Below are 14584 nucleotides of genomic sequence, written 5' to 3' on the forward strand. Positions count from 1 at the left end.
ATCATTATTATTTTACGTCAATTTCCTTGATTAAATTGGAATTAATTAATTTAATTATTTTAAATAAATGGTTTGATCATCTTGATTTTTGTATTATTTAATTAAAGGAATTTGCTCCCTTTTAATAAAAACCTTCCTCACTTAATTTTATATGCAACAATTATTATTTTAAAAGAAATAATTAAATAAATATCACACACTTTATTTTATAAGAAGGGATTATTTTACATTTAAATTAAATAAAAACAACCCTCATCTTATGATTTTTATGAGTGTTACACTCCACATCTCTTGATTGAATGCTAATTGCACATTCTCTTATGTGGGTCATAACCTTTTATTTAATTTTCATTTTCCCTCCAATTTGGGAATGCCTCTTTGGATTGATATATAAAGGAGACCTCCTCCTTCATTTTGACATCATGTTTTCTTATGCTACAATTATTATAGACATTTTTGAAGCTTTCTTGGAGACTTGGAGATATCTTGCATGTTCATAATCATTTGAATCTTTCATTCATTGGATGTCCTTGTGAAGACCAAGGTTGATATTCATATGAGAGCCACCACTTCAAACCTTCGAAGGTATTTGCACATTGATGATAGGAAGCTATGAGTTGATTCATGAGATTTTGCATTTTCATGGTGTTATTTTGAAGGATTTCAAGTGTAAGGATTCATAGAAGTGTGTTTGCTATTCGTCCACATTCTTCACACACATTTTTGGTGTCCACAATGGGGAAACCCACCTTTACATGCTAGTTTTGGATATTTTTGGAGCTAACCCCTTGTGTAGAGTTGCTTGGAGAAGAAAACCCTAGACTTTCAAAGATTTGATCATATCTATCGAACAACATAGATTTTTGGTCTGAATTATTTTTTCCAAGCTGGTGACATATCAGAGAAATTTTAGTTAAAAAATTAGAATTTTCATATGTATTTTGAATTTTTTATAATTTTTTCTTTAGTTTTCATAAATAAACCAGCGTATATTTTGGAAATTTTTACATTTTTGAAAAGGTCTTGAAATTACATAGGGGTCCATTCTTCATGTTTTAAATTTGGATGCAATATCATACTCATTTGGTTGATTTATGAAAACTAGTCTATTTTGGGAAAATGGATCCCTAGGGCACAAATTAAAAGATATTTTTTTAAAATTCTGACATTTTTGGAAAGCTCTCTATTTTTTTAATAGGGGTTTCTTTTATGCATTTAGGGTTTTGGATCTAAATTCATGTTATATAGGTCCAATCTTGTTGACTAGGTAAAAAACAAAAATTTTAAAAAATGGGCATTTAATGATTAGCTTGCACTTATTTTTCACATGGTTCAATGCATGATATGAGTTATTCATTTGAATTATTTTTGGGTTATTATTGCTCCTAACAATTTTTTTCCAGATCTAACCCTAGGGTTTGCATAAGTTGAATATACATTGCATATCTTGTTTGCTTGTCTTGCTTGTTAGAGAGTTCGTGGCTTGCTTGTGTCAAAAGCTCAATAAAAATAAAAATAAAAATAAGGTAAAATCTACTAAGTGTGTTGTGTGCATTACTAGGTATTTTGTTAAAATCTCTATAACATTTGGTTTCCTTTCATTAAAACAAACCTCTAGCGCATCTTACTTGAGTGATTTCTTGCTTCATAGATCAAATTTCCATTTCAGCTCTAAAAGAAAGAAAGAACATAGATTTATTTTCTCACATATTTGTTACACATAGTAATTAGGCCCTATGAACACTATTTGTGGATCTTGAGAGAGTGGGCTTCAGGCTCTTCTTGACGATAGATTCCCTTGTAGGTAGGGAAGGATTTGATATCATCTCATTGTCACATTTGGTTTAGTGAGGTGATTTCAAATTAGTGTGTTAATTAATCTGCTTGTTATGTTTGGGTGAGGTGAAGAGGCTAGAGGAGTATGCTTTATTCCCTTTTGGGTGCATTAGAGACTTGGAACCCTTGAATCTAAGCCAAGTCCCCATGTGGTTCATATTGTGAGTCTTCCTTGTTAGAGAGGGTTAACTGTAGTGGACACTCCCTTTATTGGGTAAACCACATGGTCAGAATATCAAGTGATATTAGCCACTTCTATCATGGAGCAACCTCTATATAAATTTCCTTGTGAAAAAAACCTCCACAGGTGTGATCTCTTGTTGGGATGTCAAATTTACTTAGCATTTCTGATTGATTAAATTCTTAGAATGTATCAACATCTTGTGCATCGAGATTGGATTTCTCCAACTTTAGATTATAAGAGTTGCAGAGTTCACCATCACTAAGAACCATAGTGCTGCCAAATTTAATTTTCTAGTAATATGCGTGTGAGCAGAAAACATTTTGAAAACATACATAGTAGTGATTCTAGGGATTAGATTCATACAAAGATATTATTCTTATTCATGTGCAAGGTTTCTTTGTCCCTTGCCCATTGCTTGTAGACATTTCCTTGAAATCCCTAATTGTTGTTCTATGTGCCTAATTATTATTTATAAATCTGAAATTGATCTTAGTTGGTTAAAAAGAACAATCAAAACTGAGTTCCCCAAATCCAACTTTCAAGTTTACTATCCTACTGCCACCTTGCTTATTGTGAACCTATTTCCTAGTTAGCATTCATCATTTAGAGAGTTCAATTCATTAATATGACTCAAGGATAACCTTTTTTTTGTCATTCTTGAGTTCATTTAACCATTGTGGACCTAATCTTGAGCATCTAAACTTGTTGTCACTTTGGATCTTTGCATCATAGCTATCTTTTAGTTAGTAAATCTTGTCTTATCTTGTTGCCAACATCAAAACTTGCAAAGTTAGTGATTTCCCTAGTGGAGAAAGTTTTTTTTGGGATCCTTGGATTGTGGGTATTCACTTGTCTAAACATATTTATAGAAGATTACTAGTCTTGGATAATTCCACATTTGTAAGATAACTAGTGGCATATTGTGTTAACCAATCATGAGACCTTTATTGGTTGATTGAGTTAACAAGAGTGACATATAGTTACATTATTACACCTTAGTAATTGGACAAGTGATTACTTTACTACTCGAGAGTGATACTGACGCTTCTTGGAGTTTGCCTATTTACTAGTGTTTTCCCTCTCATGCCAATTATGACAAGGTTTCAAGTGAGTCACGATAAACATCCTCAAGTTAACTTTGATCAATTACCCTTAGTTCCAAATCACAAAAAATGTTAAGGAAAATAACCTATTTTTGATCTATCACCTAAGGGAGAATAGAAATTGAGTTTACTCCTCCTAGTCATCTTAGTGAATTGAACTTCCCTAGGGCCTCTTCACTTTTTGAGCAAGACGTATTATTAACTGGAAACCAAGATAAAAGCATGGATGACATGATGAATGATAGATTATTGAGGCAACATGGAGTTGAACCTTTGGGACCTTGTAGAACTCATGAAGATATCTATGGAACTACTTCAGCAAATGATTTTGATAGATATTTGCATGGAGTAAATCAACAATACTCTCCATTTCTTACTCCTCCTAGATTGTCACCTAAATCTTTTCACCCAATGGATGATAAAATCAAAAAAGATGAATTGGAAAATATAGCATACTTGGAGAAACAAGAGAAACAAGTAGCAGAACAAATTAATGAAAGTTTGGTTAAATCTCAAAAATTTCTCAAAAAAACTCCAAGAACCCCTATGGTCAGTTCAGTAAAGTGAATAAGATGTATATGGAAGTACAAGCTAGAGAAATGGCTAAAGACATGGCTCAAAAAATGGTTAATGATAACCTTTCTCAGAGGGGTAATGTTTCTCTACCTCCCATATCTCCTAGAATTAATGAAGAGAGATTTCTTCTGCAAGAAAAATAATCTTACATGGATGCATTCATACAATCTGAGGCATAAAAGCAAGCTCATGAAATAGCCCATTAGAAACTTAATGATATACTTTTGCTTGTTGGTGGTAGTGGTTCTCCACCTCCTTCTCCTCCTCCAAGAGTTACTAGACATATGTCACCTTCACAATCTCCTAACGGAAATAGGAGACAACCATCTCCTCCTCCTAGATATTAGCAAAGGAAAATGTCTCCTCCAAGGAATTCACAAGAACATCCTCAATTTACTACACATGGTTTTGGTGTGGATTATGATTTATTAGAGAAAGACCCAAAATTTCACAAGTGCGTGGATCAATATATTCATATTAATAAGGATAAATACTTCATGGATTTAATCAACAAAGGTGTTCAAGTACCACACAATTTTGATGTGGATAAAAATAAAAAGAGACAAGATCCTTCTTTTCAAGAGCAAATAGAACAAAATGTCAAGATGTTGATGGATAAACTTACACCTAAGAATCCATTTTCTCTATAAAGTGTGTATCCTCTACCTTTTGAGAGGAGTATTCTAGAGGTTGAATTTCCTAAGAAAACAAAATTTCCACATTATGATAAGTGTAAGAAAACTTGGCACAAAGAATATAATAGTTTCCACATAACCCATAATAGATTTGAAATAAATATGCAATTAAAATCCACATGCAAGAGAATAGACAAAATACCTACAAAAATGTGACATAAGATATACCTTGGGAAACCCTCATTGAGGGAAAAACCTAGCCTCCAAAAGCATCCATCACCATGTATTATTTAGCAAAAATACCATTGCAATACAACCATGGAAGCCTTCAAAGCCATAGCCACCATCGAGCAATCCATGTGAACAAGCATGAATCCACACATCCCATGCCATGCTTCCAACCTTCACAAATGCTCCCTTGGCTAACCTGTCAAGCCTTGTCCCACTCAACTCTTTCCCTTTCTCACACACAACAAATACCCTTGTGGCTGCTTATATAGTAGCAAGTCCCACAAAACCACCAAGTGGTATTACATAAACCATGTGCTAAAACCACATTCTACCTAACCCACTGACCCCACATTTAATATTGGGCACTTAATTATTTTCCCCAATATTAAATAATTACATGAAATATTATCACAATGTTACAATACAACTCATCAAGTATATCCCATGGGAATCTTTACATGTTGCACGTCCATCTAGGTGCTCCTAGATATAACATTACATAATAAAATAAAATAATACAATATAACAATAATATGCAATGTGTGCAACACACATTATTTCAACAATCTCCCACTTATTGTATACATTGCATAGGGTCAATCCGTAGCCACATAAATGAGCAAGGGAACAATCCCTCCCAACACATCCACCAACATTGATCAAATTACACCAAGTGCTCCATCCTGGTACCCACAACAAAATCAAAGTATCTAGCATCTCAAACATGAATGATCTCACCTCCTATTATGCCACTGCCACTATACATACATAGAAGCCATCCAAAGAGAAAGCCACCCAACCTATTGCATTAGAAGATCATAAAATCCTATACTAACTAAAATGCCAAGCACAAAAAACCTAATCCAAATATAATCACATGTATCCATAGTTGTCAAAATATCCATAGCTGAAATAGCACCTACAACAAGTGCCAAATCCATCCAACTATCCATACATCCAAAGGTATAACAAGTGAATCCCACATCATCAACATATCCAATGTATAAATTGCAATCACAAGCCTCAAGAGCAATACCTGCCACATATATACCAAGAAGCTCCCACTACAAAAGATAGTGTCAAATCTATGACCAATTCACTCACAACATCTCAAAGAAGTGAATCCATGTAGTATCAAGGATATCCACAATACATAAACTGATAACCTGCAAGAACAACTCTCATAACCAATCTCCAAAACTCTCCTAAGATCTCCACAACCAATAGAGGAAAGAGATAAAGGAATAACCATGTCATCTCTCACATGACATACATGAACACAAACCAGTGATCACAATCTCTAAACAATCTCAAATCCAATGTAAGTGAAACCGAACATCCAGGAAGATAACCAAGACCAGAGAAACCATGCAAATCATAACCTGTATCATGTCCTTCTACACACACTTCTAGATGTAAACTATGCAAGTATAATCTCCTCCATAAAACCCTAACAAGAAGCCTCAACAACACCCAAACCACACCATATAACTGATCATGGATGTAAGCCTCTCACAAGAAGATCAAACTCATAAACCATTCCTAATCCAAGGAATATGCCCAATATAAAACCATTTCCCAAACTCAACTAGCATAACAATATATGCAAATGGAGATAACCAATGCTAAACCATCTCTCAAATGGAACCTCTAGAACTAACTCATGTACCATAGCTCAAGATCTATATCAATGAAAGACAAGCATAAATATAATGCACTTGCGAAAAATAATGGGCTATACCTCTCAAGTAGACCACCGAGTAGACCAAGAGTGGGGAATGAGAATTCTTATCAAGATATCCAAGTCTCCAACCAAGACTCATCTAAGAACAATCTCCTCTCAAGTCCATATCAGGTGATTGCCCCTCGAACTTCTTGCTGAAACCATCAACTGTCCCAACAAATACTTCTCTAATCCAAGAGAAATCAACATCATCACCGTCTCTAAGTATCCATGAGCACCTGTAACCAATCAATCCATGCCAGCTACAAATGCAACATAGCAATATCATGAAGTATCCAACTTATGATCAGTGTACTCAATACCAAGAAACTAAACCAATATTAATATCAAAGTTCCAATCATGGCCTCAAGAACATAAACATGACAACATGATCTAACTATCTCAAAAGAGATAACATGCTCCATATGAACATAATATAACATGTCACAACTCTAAATACGTATCAAGAGTATACCTTGACATAAAAATGAAACCATCCTCATACCAAGGATAACATGCCAAATGAAAGTATAAACCACACCTTTACCAAGAACCTTGTGAGTCCTCAAGATGCAACCATCTTTGCACACCACGAAGAAAACCAAGAACCCCAATGAGTCCTTAAGATCTAACCATCTTCACACACCATGAAGATAACCAAGTGCACCATGCAAATGTCAAAGACGCTTCTGCAACAATAGGATCTAAAAAAAACCTCCAACATCTGCAAACACTCAATAAAGATATCATTGCCAACAACTCCCATTCAACTGTGGTACCAAGTAACCAATGGCATCATAAAATCCATCTCCTACATGAAGATCCAAACCAAGAAGATACAAACCAAACCAAGAACTAATCCTACACTGTCACTCCATCACTATCATAAGCTCCCACTAAACTGTGTATCCAAGCTATCCATGACATCATGATGAGAACACCATCCTCTGTATATCCAATCATGTCATGCCAAAATCCATGGCATCATGAACTGAGCATCTGACTCTCAATATGTCCATCTTATCAACATAAAATAGTCAACCACAATCCTCCACCATGACTATACCTGGTAACAACATCTCATCCCTTCCACATGAAGAAAAAATCAACAAATCATGTGACTTAGGGCATAGACAATCCAAATCCAAGCCACCAATCTAAATATACATCAATAATAAAAGATCAATGGGCAAAGACAACCCATAACCAAGCCATAAATGCAACCTGTAAGTATAGACCACTTACAACACTACACAAATTATAGACCCAACAAGTCATCATACATATCCAAACCAAACACTAATAACCATATCATTATGAGACCAATCTGAATAATAAACTCAGTAAACAATGACATCAAATCTTAAATCTCCAAACATATAATGTCATAAAATCATAATGTTACCATAGTCAAAATATATCTATAAACTATTTAGATCAATATATCACCAAATAAACCATGCCAAACCTACACCAAATCTGAACCAATGTGTAGAGCTCTCCGAGAGCTTTTTGTTGACTACTCGAAGTCTAAAATCTGACTCTGTATGCCCAAGTTATGTCCTAATCTATGCTCAAAATAAAAAAATCTAACTTTAGGGCTCTTAAAACCTAACAAAATCTCAAAATCACATAACCAAACCTACACCAAGTTGTAGTGCTCTGAATTATCTTTCCAATGCCCGTAAGAACTCTGAAATTTGATATCTTGAGAGAAAGTTATGATCGTTTTACTAAGATGATCTTTTTACCATTTTCATTGCGATTTTTCATTTTATTTTTTGTGACAAAAATTTCGACAGGATTAAATTTGACAGACATCACGAGCTGAAACCAAAACACTCTTTCATTTCCTCTAAACATGGCCAAACTAAAGTATATTATATATCAAAATTTATGAAAACGTTGACCCAGATCCAATGGTGAGGTCTATTTCTACCCAGGAGATCATTTCTGCAAGCTCCTCCTAAAAACCTCATTTAAATGAAACATCCAAACAATCCTTTTGTCCAACAATTTCACATGCCCAAAATCTACCAACATCCCATCATAATAGCAAACCTAAAACCATCAGATCTGCAGTAAAAACTCATATATCTTGCCCTTTCTTTTATCCTCTCATGCATTCCCATGGATTCAATCTAGGGTTACAACAATACAACATGGCTCTGATACCACTTGTAAGGAAACTTGGCACAAAGAATATAACCATTTCCACATAACCCATAATAGATTTGAAATAAATATGCAATTAAAATCCACATGCAAGAGAATAGACAACATACCCACAAAAATGTGACACAAGATATACCCTGGGAAACCCTCATTGAGGGAAAAACCCAACTTCCAAAAGCATCCATCACCATGTATTATTTAGCAAAAATACCATTGCAATACAACCATGGAAGCCTTCAAAGCCATAGCCACCATTGAGCAATCCATGTGAACAAGCATGAATCCACACATCCCATGCCATGCTTCCAACCTTCACAAATGCTCCCTTGGCTAACCTATCAAGCCTTGTCCTGCTCGACTCTTTCCCTTTCTCACACACAACAACCACCCTTGTGGTTGCTTATATAGTAGCAAGTCCCACAAAGCCACCAAGTGTTATTACATAAACCATGTGCTACATAACCCACTGACCCCACATTTAATATTGGACATTTAATTATTTTCTCCAATATTAAATAATTACATGAAATATTATCACAATGTTACAATACAACTCATCAAGTATATCCCATGGGAATTTTTACATGTTGCACGTCCATCTAGGTGTTCCTAGATACAACATTACATAATAAAATAAAATAATACAATACAACAATAATATGCAACGTGTGCAACACCCATTATCCCAACAATAAGTATGATGGGAATGGAGACCCTAGTGATCATGTGAGACAATTTAATGTTTTAAGCTTGGAATTTGCACATAAAGATGCTTATCGTATGAGATTGTTTCCTAGGAGTTCAAAGGGCCAAACTATGGAATGGTTTACTAAAATTACTCCCCCACTTAAGAATTTTGAGGAACTTGTTGAAAATTTTATCCAACACTTCTCTTACAATGTTCAAAAACTAGTTTCTATGTTGGATTTATGCAACCTCAAACAAGATCAAGAAGAACCTTTTGTTGCCTTTTTACAAAGATGGAGAAAGTTGTGTTCTCATTACTCTAGAGAAATTCCATAAAAAGAGAAAATTGATATACTTGTGAGTAATTTGGTTCTTGAATTGAGAAATGAAATTGGCAAATAAGTGTTTGAGACTTTTCATAATATGGTAGAAATAACTTTTTGTATAGAAGATGTTTTGAAGAATCAAGGAATTATCAAGCATAATAGCAACAAGAGTAACCACAACAATGGAAATAAGAATAGGAGTACTTCTTATAAAGGGAATCAACATGTAGTTTATGATAGTGTAGTTGATGCACCTAAGTCTAATGATTAAGCAATTTAAAAGTTATTAGATAGTGTTCATGCTATGAAACTTCAAGCACCTTCTTAGCAAAATAATAGAGAAAAATCCACAGATAATTCTAGATACAATTATAGAAATCCTCAAGAGAGAAGAAATTTTACAAAGATTAGTAGACCTTATGAGGATGTTTTGAAAGAGTTAGTTGATAGAAAGATATTAACTTTGATTGAGAATTGGAAACCACCTCCTGTAAAGGGTCCATGTTGGGATGATAATGTTTATTATAAATATCATCAGAGCAAAATTGGTTGTACTATGGAAAATTGTCAAAGGTTAAAACATGATATTCAGAATTTGATTGATAATGGAAAGTTAACAATTGATGGTGTTAGTCATGCTACTAATAATGATCATCAATCTTATAAGGTTCCATTGCCTAAGTATGAAAAGGGTGAATCATCTAAGAATGGGAAAGCTCAAGTGAAAAAAACTTATTCCAATCAAAATTATAGATATTCTAATGTAGACAATGTTGTCAACATGGTTGCAATTAAGGAAAATGATAAGTATTTGAATTATCCACATAATCTTGCCTTGCATATTGAAGTCATGATTCATAGAACTCTTATTAGATGTATGTTGATTGATGGGGGTGTTGGGTTGACTATTTGTCCTTTCAGCATACTTGAAAAGTTGAGATATTCAGAACAAGATATTGATACTATACAGAAGGTTATGATCAAAGCTTATGATGGTAGTGAAAGATAGTCTAAAGGATTGGTTGTTTTACTTATTCAAATTGAGTCAGTTGAGAGAGATATTATATTGTATGTGGTTAATATTAACACCCTTGCTTATAACATTTTATTGGGTAGACCTTGGATACATGAAATGAAAGTCGTTCCTTCTACATATTGTCAATGTGTTACATTTCCATATAATGGGATTGAGATGTGTATTTTGGGAGTTAATACGTTGGCTATCAATAATATTTCAACATAATCACACATACCTTTGGACAGAGTTTCTGATGAGACAATTGAAGAATCTGTAGAATGTGTGATAGAATCCAAGACACTTAATAGTGAAACGAAGGGATGTGAAGTTATTTCTTTAAAAATTTCAGTTGAAATAAATACGAATTTCAAATTTTGTGAAGATGAAATTAAATATCTTGACATGAGAAAGGGAGAATATAGGATGGATTCTATCTGTACTCTTCCAGTTTCACCTCATTCCTATGAGTTACCTTCGCATGAGATGAAACATTCTTCTTCTACTAAGATTGAGTGTGATACTTTGGTTGAACCTTTACTTCCTATGGAAGAAAAGGAAGACGAAATTGGATTTACAAAGAAGAAAATAATGATGGACCCATCTTTGGTGTTTGTGATGATGACGAGGAAGTGTATATACTTGATCAATATGACATATGTGATGATTTGATCCCTTTTACTAATCTTCTTTGGGGAGATATAAATGGTTCGGTTAATGAAGCTTCTACTTAAAAAATTCAAAATGATTCAGATATAGAAAACAATGATGAAAGAACATATTCAAATAAGTATGAATTGGATTTATTTTTAGAGCCTTCTATAGTTGATTTGGGTATTGATGTGATTCATTCTTATGATGCTCAACCCAGTACAATTAATGAGATTTCAAACTTGCATATTCCTCATGAGCTAGATTCTCTAGTTATTGGACAACTTTATGATTCAAGAGAAATTGAAAGGAACTTGATAGACTCTAATTCTTTAGTTGCTAGCGAGGATGTTATTCATATTTACAATCTTGAGAATTTAGAGGTTGAGATTCCATCATTGAGGGTTACTCTTAATGGATTAGTGACAAATGAAGACTACAAAGTTATGAGATTACAAGAACTTGAGTTACTTGATGAGAAGAGAAAAGCTACTTTTGGTCACATGAGAGTTTATCAGAAAAGATTGTCTAAGACTTATAACAAGAAAGTTTGGCCTAGAGAGTTTTCAATGGGAGATCTTGTTTTGCGTGAGAATCTTAAGAATCAGCAAAATAAAGCTCAAAAAGGAAAATTTGAGCCTAATTGATTGGGCCCTTTTATTATTACAACTACTTTTGGATCGGTAGCTACTTTTGGATCTGGTGCCTATTTGTTGTCTGCACTTGAGGGAGATCAGCTCCCTGATCCTATCAATGTACTTCATTTGAAAAAGTTTTATCCCTAATGTCTGTTCTTGTTGGGGGCATCTGTACATATTTATGGGTCTTGATTTTTTTTTTGAAAAAGTGATATATTCCAAAAATACAAAAAAATAGTAAAAGAGAAAAGAAAAGAAAATGATATTTTTCAATATCAACAATGGTGTTCCTTAAATATCTTAAATACCAAAACAATGTTTCTCAACACTACCCTGGGAGTCTTGTCTTGTGATCCTTGCCTTCATGTGAGATCTTGGCCTTTTCCTCGGAACTCAGTGTTGATTATCACACTTTAGTTTATAATTAATGTTGAGCTATGCTTTGATCTCTCTTTCTATTTTGTCTGTTCATTTTTGTGTCTGTGTGTGTGTGTTAACAACACCATATCTGTATTTTTTCCCCCTCCCTAGTCATTTTTGCACTAGGGGCATGTGGTTTGTTTTTTTATAAGTGATTTGATTAGTATTGATTTTTTATGTGTCTTTGTGGTTCTCTCTTGATGCATATCGAGAGAACTATGGACCATGAGACATGTTTTTGGTTGATTTCTTCCTTGTGTGGTTTTGATCTCAAGACTCGCAGTGTTTTTCAATACTATTGGATCCCATTCATATCATCATAGTTGCCTTGGTGACTAGTGATGATTATGGGAGGCTTCCAATCATATTCATATCTTTAGATTACTTTGGTGATTAGTGATGATTAAGTGATCTTTCTGATAGAGTTACACTCATATCTTCATGGTTCTAGCCAGTGAAGGTTGTGTAGCTCAGCTTGATGATTAAAACTAGGATATTAATCTTGGCCAAAATGAGTAAGAACATAGAATGGATAGAAGTGTCATATGGACATGAACATGCATCTTATCCCCTTGTCTTTTTGTAGGTTTTGATTTGTTTGTTTACCTTTTGGCGGTCTCCTTCATCTTTTCTTTAGTATGAGTTGTAATCACGATTGTGCTTTTTAGTACATGTCACTTGTTCATGATCTCAATCAAAATTTCATATCTTGCATAGTTAATGGTTTTTGAGACATTTTCCCCTCTTCTTCTTTCCATATTCTTTTCTTTCATTCACCCTCCTTTCTTCTGATTTGGGGCATGCTTTTCATGCTTGGTGATTTAACCTTGGTTTCTTGATCTATATCTTGCTTATCTTTCATCATGAACCTTTTTATGATTCGATCATATCGATCTTGTTCTTTCTTAGCCTATCTGTCATTTTGATTTTGATCCTAAGGGGGCAGGAACACTCTATTGAGCTTCATTGTTTGCAAACCTGATTCAAAATCTACCCATCTTTTTCTGCCTTGCTTGGAGTAGATGATTATTGTATCTAGGGCAAGTCAATGTGTGATTTGTCATTTTCTAGGTATTGATATTTGTCTTTTTCCTTTATATATATTTCATGAATTTTATATTTGTTGAAAATTCTTTGGGCAGACCTACAATTATAAGACCCATAGCGACATATTGTGTTCTAGGCATTGCAAGACCCCTAATGGCATGTTGAGGGAACAAGAGTTGGATGCTTAATCTTTATATATTTTTACATAAATTAGCCTTTATACACACTTTATCTTATGGTTCTTTGACTTAATGTGCTTGTCATGTATGTGGACATGCATTAGTCAAAGAGGGGAAATTGTAAGCACACAAAAATGGTCACCTTGACTACGTGCCCTAGTTTCATAATTAATGTCAAGCTTGAATCAATATTTGTAGATATCATTTCCTTTAATCAAATTAAATTATTTAGATTATTCAATTTATTTGAATTATTTGAATTAATCATTATTAGTTTACATTAATTCCCTTGATTAAATTGGAATTAATTATTTTAATTATTTTAAATAAATAATTTGATCATCTTGGTTTTTGTATTATTTAATTAAAGGAATTGGCTCCCTTTTAATAAAACCCCTCCTCACTTAATTTTATGTGCAATTTTTTTTTTGATTGGTAAATGGTTGAAGCCTTGTATTATATTAGATGAATAAATAAGAAATTACAAAATTCTCCCTTCAAACGGGCACTGGTAGGAAAGAACAGAGAAAGAAAACCTCTAGTCTTGCCTGGGACCCAAGTCCTATATTATACAGATTTAAAACGGGCATTACCCCAATATATATGAAGCTTTTTCATTCAAGTTTAAATGTAATTTGATGAAGCAATTAATTACAAAGAGACTGGCAAAGCGGAAGGGAACTGAGTGCTAGAGATAGGCAAGGTTTCAAACTTTATGCATCAAGAATCCTGCCAAGAGGTAGTGATCTACCAAACATCTACATGATAAAATACATCTATCTTCCAATTGGGGATTAGTAACCATAAACAATGTGATAAGAAAAATAAAAGATGGAGTAAAAAGACCAATTGACACATTGAGAGGCTCTTCATAATAGAGTTCTTAAGAAATGATTCTTTTACAATCCTAGTCCAAGTTTACCACACCTCAAAACTTCATATTCAAAGTTTAAGCAAATTATAATTGAATAGATTACATAAATTCAACTTATCTAATGTTAGGCATTTAGCATAAGTATACTAAACATTGATAAACGATAAGTATCCTAAAATGTATTGTTGTAATTTATCAAAAGAGTTTTATATTATGCTTTAAATGTATCCTTATCTTGAATCTCACCCCACAAATTTTTTAGTTTACAGTTTATACTTAAAGT

Source organism: Cupressus sempervirens, chromosome 4, assembly GCF_028749045.1.
Source record: "Cupressus sempervirens isolate cs-2001-9-10 chromosome 4, ASM2874904v1, whole genome shotgun sequence".
Classification (NCBI taxonomy): Eukaryota; Viridiplantae; Streptophyta; class Pinopsida; order Cupressales; family Cupressaceae; genus Cupressus; species Cupressus sempervirens.